This window comes from Oncorhynchus tshawytscha, linkage group LG13, assembly GCF_018296145.1.
Source record: "Oncorhynchus tshawytscha isolate Ot180627B linkage group LG13, Otsh_v2.0, whole genome shotgun sequence".
In the NCBI taxonomy this organism is placed as follows: domain Eukaryota; kingdom Metazoa; phylum Chordata; class Actinopteri; order Salmoniformes; family Salmonidae; genus Oncorhynchus; species Oncorhynchus tshawytscha.
This window is the reverse complement of record NC_056441.1, coordinates 10,438,681-10,449,400: the sequence shown is the minus strand read 5'-3', so window position 1 is coordinate 10,449,400 and position 10,720 is coordinate 10,438,681. Positions and strand designations below refer to the sequence as shown.

The following is a 10,720-nucleotide window of genomic DNA, read 5'->3' as shown; positions in this document are numbered from 1 at the left end:
TTTCCATCTGTTCCGTAGTGGTAGATGTCACCATCAAAACAAGAAAAAGGACATGAGGACTAGAGTTCTTCCCATGTCCAATAGATCTCACCTTATACCACTAATCAGCACAAGAAGCATTGGAGACGTCAGAGGAGAAAGAAAGCTCACGTCAATCACTGGAACAAAGATGGTCTATTATATCGACAAGATGGTTGAGTGACCGCGCTAACAATGGAAGTATATGTCCTCAAAGATGGAAGGCAGGTGAGAGGAGACAAGAGCAGGTTGGACCATTCTAACCAATGAGAGGGCAAATACGCAGGTGAACAATGGACCATAGAGATTGATAGAGGACTTTCCTTTGTATCTGTGCCATTATAGCAGGTTTTCCCAAACTCGGTCCTCGGGACCCCAAGGGGTGCACACTTTGGTTTTTGCCCTAGCACTACACAGCTGATTCAAATAATCAATGAATGATCATGCTTTGATCATTTGAATCAGCTGTGTAGTATTAGGGCAAAAACCAAAATGTGCCCCCCCTGTTGGAAATGCTGCATTATAGCGTTTGTGACAGCCTCAATGGCACTGTCCATGCTATCTTCATTTTAAAGTAGTCCATTTTCTTCTTCATTGGCTGATTGCTCCCAACTCATAGGAATCCCCACCCAGTTGAGTACTTTAAAATGGTGGAAGCCCTCAATTGCAATGTCCATGCTAAAATGGATTATATCCATGATGAGCCCTCTCACTATCTCTATAACAACAGGCACAAAGTTGCCGAAATGCCATGTGCGTCCACTTATATCAGTGCATTCATAACAACCTAAGCATTGCGAAAATTCTATTCGATCACATAAGCCCCACATAGCAAATTTGACACTCTCTCATTGACCTCCATACTAAATGTATTATATTTGTGGATTTTGGCCGGAGAAATCCCCTCGCTTCGCCTCTTCCTCTCTGACTGGAATCAAAACAATTGACAGTGCAGGCAAATGTCGACTGATTGATATACAAATCACCTTGCATCATAAATAACTACTCATTATTATTTGTAGATCAGTCAGTCAGTACCCATTTAACCACAATGCATCATGGATTTGATACTCTCCAACATGGCCAACGATTTTGTCTGGAAAGTTCAAGACATCCAGCCATAGATCTGTCGATAATGCAGAGGAGTATTTCTGTCTGTAATAAAGCACTTTTGAGGGGGGGAAAATAAATTCTGGTTGTCTGGGTCTGGCTCCTATGCCCTCCCAGGCCCACCCATGGCTATGCCCCAGTCATGGGAAATCCATAGACTAGGGCCAAATTTATTTATTTGAATTGACTGATTTCCTTATATGAACTGTAACTCAGTAAAATCATTGAAATTGTTGCCTGTTGTGTTTATATTTTTGTTCAGTATGGTAGCTGCATAGTTTGGGTGATGTTGCATCCACAAGGGTCGGTCGCTTCAGAAAAAGCACCCTAACCAGTATTGTTCCAGGGCTGGCTTTCCCAAAAGCATCATGGCACTAAAATATGATTTTGTCCATTTAGTTTCCATTAAGATGATCCGTGCTACGATGCTTTATGGAAACCCAGACCAGGAAATGAGGCACAAATGGGAGTCGATTGTTTCCCCCTTAAATGTAACAGCTATTCCTCTTTAAATGCTCAAACATTTAAACAGCAATAGAATCATCAACAACGGGTTAACGAGTAATGGGTAACTAACGGTACACATAGGCCTTGTTCGATATGATCAAACCCGCAATATATCATGAGTAAATCGTTACTGACTGGCCGATCTACAAATAATAATGACTTATTATTTATGATACAAGGTGATTTGTAGATCAGTCAGTCGGTAGTCATTTTGATGCTCTCGAACATGGCCATGGAGTGTGTCTGAAAATGGGCGTGTCAACAGAAGTGGGAGGCTCAATAGAGGTAGGTGTATGGAAAGCAAATAGGCTAATTGGGCAGATTTGTTGCCACTCATGACCGTTTTGCGTGGCTGATTGAGATGCACAGAGTTGATTGTTGACAACTGTAGAATTTTAGCTAAGCCTAGCCTAACCCTTTTCCAGACCTGACACTTGAATTATGCTAACCCTAACTTAACCTCATTATCCTAACCTTCTACGCTAGTTGTACAAATTAAGCTGACCCTAGCTATAGCCAGTCCAACAAATAATGGAGCGCTGATGTTCCTTACACCCATCGCTGCTGATCCACCCACTTATTTTGCAAAGCCCACTTTCAGACGCACTCCCAGTATGCAGTGACCCATACTTGGGGTTGGTTAAATCTCAATCATCAGAGAGCTTTTTAACGGCGTTTTCTTTACAGTTACGCGTGATATTCTATTCAAATGTCCGTAGGCTACGCTCGCTGCATAAAAGTGCGCCCCAGCAGCATTTCCGTTACAGTTTGATTTATGCCTACATCTTTTATACGTTGATGAAGAGGATGAAGGAGTAGTTAACTGGATCAATAATCAACATATTTAAAATGCCAGTATTCTCGTGGGCCTATCCTGGCTATCCCCGGTGTCGCCCTGTAGTTCTGATTGTGTTCGTGGGCATTGCATTGCCTAACGAAGCCTCTGTTCCTGAAAATCTATCACACGGAACAGAAGGCTCACATTTAACTAATATCACTAATACTAAAAAGGTATTTCCTGTGCTCGCCGTAAATTATGAACACGTACGAAAGCCTTTTGAGGTCTCGCGCTATGGATCCTCCTTGCCTTATTGATGAAACCCTGTGAGTGCCTTTTCTTTTGTCCGATGTTACAATGATCCACTGTGGATGTCCCCTACTATATTAATTGATATGACACTGTCAAACGTCACATTTCTCTGGGGTGATGATGATAAGAAAGTTCAATAGGGACGTTATTGCAATACAACACATCACATTCAGACAGGAAGTCTAATGTTATGAACATACTACAGTATCTCAATCTCTTCATTTAAACACTCAATCATGGACACTTACTGACAGTTGTGGCTGCTTTGTGTGATGTTTTGTTGTCTCTACCTTCTTTCCCTTTGTGCTGTCTGTGCCCAACCATGTTTGTACCTTGTTTTGTTCTGCTGCCATGTTGTTGTCATGTTGTGTTGCTACCATGCTGTTTTGTTGTCCTAGGTCTCTCTTTATGCAGTGTTGTCTCTCGTAGTGGTGTGTGTTTTTGTCCTGTATTTGTTTTTTTTTAATAGTCCCCAGTCCCCGCAGGAGGCATTTTGCCTTTTGGTAGGCCATCATTGTTAATAAGAATAACCCTAACCCCAGTAAGAGTAGCTGCCGTCTTGGCAGGAACTAATGGAGATCCATAATAAACCCCAGGAAGAGTAGCTGCCGTCTTGGCAGGAACTAATGGAGATCCATAATAAACCCCAGGAAGAGTAGCTGCCGTCTTGGCAGGAACTAATGGAGATCCATAATAAACCCCAGGAAGAGTAGTTGCTGCCTTGGCAGGAACTAATGGAGATCCATAATAAACCCCAGGAAGAGTAGTTGCTGCCTTGACAGGAACTAATGGAGATCCATAATAAACCCCAGGAAGAGTAGCTGCTGCCTTAACAGGAACTAATGGAGATCCATAATAAACCCCAGGAAGAGTAGCTGCTGCCTTAACAGGAACTAATGGAGATCCATAATAAACCCCGGGAAGAGTAGCTGCTTCCTTGGCAGGAACTAATGGAGATCCATAATAAACCCCAGGAAGAGTAGCTGCTTCTTTGGCATGAACTAATGGAGATCCATAATAAATACAAATGCATCAATTAGGTGCCTGATGGCACAGACAATGATGTGGTATGCATCCATTGGTTGACGCATGCAACGTGTCACCGGGGGAACGCGACCAATCTGAGTAATGCTCTAGCATAGGTGTCAACCTCATTCCACAGAGGACCGAGTGTCTGCGGGTTTTCACTCCTCCCTTGTACTCAATTGATGAATTAAGGTTACTGATTAGTTAAGAACTCCCCTCACCTGGTTGTCTGGGTCTTAATTGGACACAAATTCAAAATGTATTGACCAAAACCAGCAGACTGTTGGATTGGAATGAGTTTGATAGCCCTGCTAAGTTTAGACAGCCTTATACAGTAGAGTCTATCTGTGAGAGAAGGAAACAGCACACATTGACCTGCTTATGTAGACTGGGATCACGTTACAACAGCTGCTGAGGGGAGGACGGCTCATAATAGTGGCTGGAACGGAGCAAATGCAATAACAGCAATCACATAGGAACCATGCGTTTGATACCATTCCACTCCAGCCATTGCCATGAGCCCGTCCTCCCCAATTAAGGTGCCACCAACCTCCTGTGCTTTACAACTACTGTAACTAGCACTTTTATGTTGGCGTTTTCAGGGCATGACAATCAGACCTTTGGTTGAGCTACTGGCTGTGAAGGAAATTCACACCAAGGTGATGAGCAGTATTATATGGGATACTAAATATTATACTGTTTTTTTTAGTTTAATATTATTATTATTTTATATGTATGTGTACACTCTTAGTGTGTTTTTAATCAGAAACACTTCATTTTCTCTCTTAGTTCCTGGACCATCTCCTCACAGGCGTTGAGGGTGTCTGGTCATTATGGACATTATCACTGGAAGGAGAAGTATGGACGCAATTCCAAACATACTGGATGATTGATAAACTTGTGTTGCCATTTAAATGTCCACATATCACCAACTTTCTCACTCTTTCTCCCCTGTCATGTCACTCTCTCTCTCTCTCTCCCCCCCTTTCGCTCTCTCTCTCCCCCGTCCTTTCGCGCTCTCTCTCTCTCCCGTCCTTTCACTCTCTCTCTCTCTCCCGTCCTTTCGCTCTCTCTCTCTCTCCCGTCCTTTCGCTCTCTCTCTCTCTCCCCGTCCTTTCGCTCTCTCTCTCTCTCGTCCTTTCGCTCTCTCTCTCTCCCCGTCCTTTCGCTCTCTCTCTCTCTCCCCGTCCTTTCGCTCTCTCTCTCTCCCGTCCTTTCGCTCTCTCTCTCTCTCCCGTCCTTTCGCTCTCTCTCTCTCTCTCCCGTCCTTTCGCTCTCTCTCTCTCTCCCGTCCTTTCGCTCTCTCTCTCTCTCCCCGTCCTTTCGCTCTCTCTCTCTCTCTCCCGTCCTTTCGCTCTCTCTCTTCTCTCTCCCGTCCTTTCGCTCTCTCTCTCTCTCTCCGTCCTTTCGCTCTCTCTCTCTCTCTCTCCCGTCCTTTCGCTCTCTCTCTCTCTCTCCCGTCCTTTCGCTCTCTCTCTCTCTCTCCCTTTCGCTCTCTTTCTCTCTCTCGTCCTTTCGCTCTCTCTCTCTCTCTCCCGTCCTTTCGCTCTCTCTCTCTCTCTCTCCCGTCCTTTCGCTCTCTCTCTCTCTCTCCCGTCCTTTCGCTCTCTCTCTCTCTCTCCCGTCCTTTCGCTCTCTCTCTCTCTCTCCCCGTCCTTTCGCTCTCTCTCTCTCTCCCGTCCTTTCGCTCTCTCTCTCTCTCTCTCCCGTCCTTTCGCTCTCTCTCTCTCTCCCCCGTCCTTTCGCTCTCTCTCTCTCTCTCCCGTCCTTTCGCTCTCTCTCTCTCTCTCCCGTCCTTTCGCTCTCTCTCTCTCTCTCCGTCCTTTCGCTCTCTCTCTCTCTCCCGTCCTTTCGCTCTCTCTCTCTCTCTCCGTCCTTTCGCTCTCTCTCCCGTCCTTTCGCTCTCTCTCTCTCTCTCCCGTCCTTTCGCTCTCTCTCTCTCTCCCGTCCTTTCGCTCTCTCTCTCTCTCTCCCGTCCTTTCGCTCTCTCTCTCTCTCCCGTCCTTTCGCTCTCTCTCTCTCTCCCGTCCTTTCGCTCTCTCTCTCTCTCCCGTCCTTTCGCTCTCTCTCTCTCTCTCCCGTCCTTTCGCTCTCTCTCTCTCTCCCGTCCTTTCGCTCTCTCTCTCTCCCCGTCCTTTCGCTCTCTCTCTCTCTCCCCCGTCCTTTCGCTCTCTCTCTCTCTCCCGTCCTTTCGCCTCTCTTCGCTCTCTCTCTCTCTCCCGTCCTTTCGCTCTCTCTCTCTCTCTCTCTCCCCGTCCTTTCGCTCTCTCTCTCCTTCTCCCCCTCTCTCTCTCTCTCCTCCCTTTTCGCTCTCTCTCTCTCTCTCCCCTCCGCTCTCTCTCTCTCTCTCCCGTCCTTTCGCTCTCTCTCTCTCCGTCCTTTCGCTCTCTCTCTCTCCCGTCCTTTCGCTCTCTCTCTCTCTCTCCCCCGTCCTTTCGCTCTCTCTCTCTCCCCGTCCTTTCGCTCTCTCTCTCTCTCCCGTCCTTTCGCTCTCTCTCTCTCTCTCTCCTTTCCTTTCGCTCTCTCTCTCTCTCCGTCCTTTCGCTCTCTCTCTCTCTCTCCCGTCCTTTCGCTCTCTCTCTCTCTCTCCCGTCCTTTCGCTCTCTCTCTCTCTCCCCCTCCTTTCGCTCTCTCTCTCTCTCTCTCTCCCCTGTCCTTTCGCTCTCTCTCTCTCTCTCTCTCCCGTCCTTTCGCTCTCTCTCTCTCTCTCTCTCCCCGTCCTTTCGCTCTCTCTCTCTCTCTCTCTCCCCGTCCTTTCGCTCTCTCTCTCTCTCTCTCTCTCCCGTCCTTTCGCTCTCTCTCTCTCTCTCTCTCTCTCCCGTCCTTTCGCTCTCTCTCTCTCTCTCTCTCTCTTTCGCTCTCTCTCTCCCCCTCTCTCCCGTCCTTTCGCTCTCTCTCTCCCCCTCTCTCCCCTGTCCTTTCGCTCTCTCTCTCCCCCGTCCTTTCGCTCTCTCTCTCCCCCCCTCTCTCCCCTGTCCTTTCGCTCTCTCTCTCCCCTGCACTTTCTCTCTCTCCATTCCTCTCCTCTTATCATATCAGGCTGAACTGCTTCAACAAGATCTATGTCCAGAGGTGGCTGATAGCTGGTGAGAACTTCATGGAACCCGAGTTGATCGTCTTCTACCGCAAGATGGAGCTGAAGCAGGCTATCATGCTGGTGGAGAGTGGGCAGCTGCCCTCTGCCCTCCCTTCCATGGTCTCCATGGAGTAAATACTGTTTCTGTTTAACGTTGCTTTTTTATTGTTTTCTTTTTTTGTTTGTTTAAGAAGAAGAATATATTTAATTTTGTTCCTCTGCAACCCGTCCTTAGTACTTATCATCCATGCAGTTAAGGGCCCATTACTGTCCACTTCCTCTCCACCAGAGTCCTGCTTGACAATGACCAGGAGTTGGCAAGACGGTGTAAACCGATCTGGGACCAGGTTAACAGTAGTCCGAGTTCCTGACTTAAACTGGGACCAGGTTAACAGTGGTCTGAGTTCCTGACTTAAACTGGGACCAGGTTAACAGTGGTCTGAGTTCCTGACTTAAACTGGGACCAGGTTAACAGTGGTCTGAGTTCCTGACTTAAACTGGGACCAGGTTAACAGTGGTCTGTCAGAGTTCCGGACTTGGGTGTGAAGGCATTTTGGTCGTTCCTTTCTGATCTGTGTCTTCCCAGGAACATCCAGCCCAGAGCGACTCCACGGCTTTCTAAGAAACGTGAGGAAGAGATCAGAAGGATCCTGAGGTCCAATCTACAGAACAACAAGCAAAGAGTGAGTTGGACACTTTAAATTACAAGACTGAGTTGAAGGTGAATATCTGAAGGAAATACCACTCAGATGTGCTCCTTCTCCTACAGCAGATACACCCTGTTCCCTGTCTCCTCAGATGTGCTCCTTCTCCTACAGCAGATACACCCTGTTCCCTCAGATGTGCTCCTTCTCTTATAGCAGATACACCCTGTTCCCTGTCTCCTCAGATGTGCTCCTTCTCCTACAGCAGACACACTCTGTTCGACGCCGATAAGGAGGACAACGTGAGTCAGGTGCATCTGAGGAAGATGGAGAGGAGGGTCAGTATGATGGAGAGGAGGGTCAGTATGATGGAGAGGAGGGTCAGTGGGATGGAATGGTCCCCAGTCTAGTGTTCTTTCTTGGCTATGTCTCCAACACTGTAGAGATTTTACCTCGTTGCAATAATGAAGCCTATTTGTGATGTTGTAACATTATTGTCTCTGCAGATGAGCCACTACCTTACTGTTCCAGCCAACTGGGAGTCACCTAGGCCTGGAGTCCGGAGATTCCGGTTTGAATCAAGTGAGTCAGTCTTAACACAGGGTTTCCTGAACTCGGTCCTGGTGCACGCTTTGTTTTTTTGCCCTAGCACTACACCGCTGACTCAAATAACCAACTCATCATCAAGCTTTGCTTATTTGAATCAGCTGTGATGTGTTTGGGAAAAACATTTTTAAATGTGCACGCAAGGTGGGGGTGGCGGCGCAGGACTGAGTTTGGGAAATCCTGGTTTAACCCCTGGGTTGTATTCATTAGGACAAACTGTAGCACAACGTGAAATGAAAACTACAGTTTCTTAGTGGACAAGTTTAGATTGTACATCCCTGTTTTCATCCGTTTGCCTTGTTGCTTCTGTCCGTCACTATAAAGCTGAAACTGTTATAATGTTTTTTTAAAAATGTGTCAATCGATATCCCCATTATGTTGTGTTATTGAAAACAAATGGCAATATGTATTAGCAAGAGTATAGTCTTGTAGTATCTTATTGATTTATAATACTCTACTCGTTTATTTTAGACAACCAGGTTTTCAGTGCCGACAGTGTCCCTACCATCCATTTTGAGCAGCCTTCGACTCCAAGAACACCTGACACGGTCAGCCTAGAAGAGGAAGTACCCAAGAGGGGTAACCTGAAAGCGGATGGCGGAGGACCCAGGGGTGCTGTATCAGACAGCAGCAGGGAGAGCTGAACTACCAGAGAGACTAGCACGCTGTCTGAGTGACCCCAATCCCAATAAGGTTGAGAATTATCCTTTCATGTCCTGATAAAGCACATCTTTTGAACTAAAGTACATGAAGTTTGCCTGTGTACCAGTCTGTTTGTGCTAACGTTCAAATCAAATGTAGTCGTGTGTGGTATGATACAGAGTACAATGAGTGGTATGTTGGCACAAAACAGGTCTGGATTTCAGGCTAACATCCAGTGGGGAGGATAGTGGGATTTGAAGCTCCTTCTCTTCTGGCATTCCTTTGTATGAGATGAAGACATCTTCAAGTCAAATTATGTCATGGTATTGAAGGATATTCGTTTCTCATTTATCCACGTTCCATTATTGTATTTTTCATGTTCTTTGGTGTTTTCTCTTGTGATGTGAGATAAATGTTAATGTTTTGCCAATGGATCACATACCATTTTTTTTGTCACGAAAGCAAGTGTCAAGATTTGTTTGCTTTTTAAGATTTGTTTTAGTGATGTAATATCATTCAACTTCAAGGGTCCACATTGCCTACTGTGCAGTTGACAAGCTTCTCCTGCTCTATTGCTAGTTGAGTGGCTGGACTGCTCCATAATGGGCTGTCTGAGGAATGTCTGCTCCGTTCATTTTGACACTATGGGCCTGAGTCCCAAATGGCAACCTACATAGTGCACTACTTTTGACCAGAGCCCCATGAGCCCAGGTCCAAAGTAGGGCACTATATAGGGAATAGGGTGCAATTTGGGTCGTTGCCTGGTCCTCATTGTCCTAGGCCATCGTCATGTTCTGAATGTCAAACATGAATCTCCTGACTCAGCCAACAGTCACATCGCTGTACACACACACACACACACAGCAACTAGGACGGAATCCTCCCACCCACGACATACAGTAGCTTCTTTAATTCAAATAGAGAATAGAAGCATATTTACCCGGCAATCTATTTGCGAATCCCATCACCTTCCTGATTACCTCCCCTATATCTGTCAGTCCCTTTGGTTCATTCCCCAGGTGTTATTGATTCTGTTTCTGTGTTTAATGTCTGTTTGCTACTCGTGTTTCTTGTTTTCCATTTTATTATTAAATTCACTCCATGTACTTGCTTCCCGACTCACAGCGTACATGTTGCAGAATAATGCCTCACCAAAGGGACGCAACAGATATTTTTTTATGCTTTTTTTTACTGTTGACGTAGGGGTCCAAGGGCGGCTGCCGAAGCAAGCGGGGATGCCTCAGCTCTACAGGTTCCCACTCCTCAGCCGGCTCTACAGGTTCCCGCTCCTCAGCCGGCTCTACACGTTCCCGCTCCTCAGCCGGCTCTACAGGTTCCCGCGCCTCAGCCGGCTCTACAGGTTCCCGCTCCTCAGCCGGCTCTACAGGTTCCCACTCCTCAGCAGAAGTGATCGGCCCACTCCTGGTCCTCGGGACCGGCCCTCTGGTTGGGGTCCTGCGGCTGTCAGGGAGGGAGTACTGTCACGTCTAATCCCCCTCTCCGGCGCTCTTCGTCGCCAGTTTACTCATCATTGCACACACCTGCCACCATCGTTACGCACACCTGCGTGAGACTCACCTGGACCCCATCACCTTCCTGATTACCTCCCCTATATCTGTCACTCCCTTTGGTTCATTCCCCAGGCGTTATTGATTCTGTTTCTGTGTATAGTGTCTGTACGCTACTTGTGTTTCTTGTTTAGTTTAATTTATTATTAAATTCACTCCCTGTATTTGCTTCCCGACTCCCAGCCTACATGGTACAGGGTGTGAATGCACTGTACATGAGTTCTGTCTTCAGGAAGGCAGTTCTAGAATCTATCCACTTGCCTGTGAATGTGGACGAATCAATAAAAGAGAACCGCCATCACGTCTTTGATTGTAATTGATGTAGATAACCTAGAATGCATCGGTTACGGAACACTACAAACACAGGAAATGATATACATTGATTGAGTTCTGGAATTTGTCAGAGACCAATGCATTCTAGGAACAGGACAGT

At 46.6% G+C, this 10,720-nt stretch overlaps 1 pseudogene; it reads left to right on the top strand.

The window, feature by feature from the left end:
- Window positions 1-213: 213 nt before the first annotated feature.
- On the top strand, window positions 214-9,829 carry LOC112235978 (annotated as a pseudogene).
- Window positions 9,830-10,720: the final 891 nt, after the last annotated feature.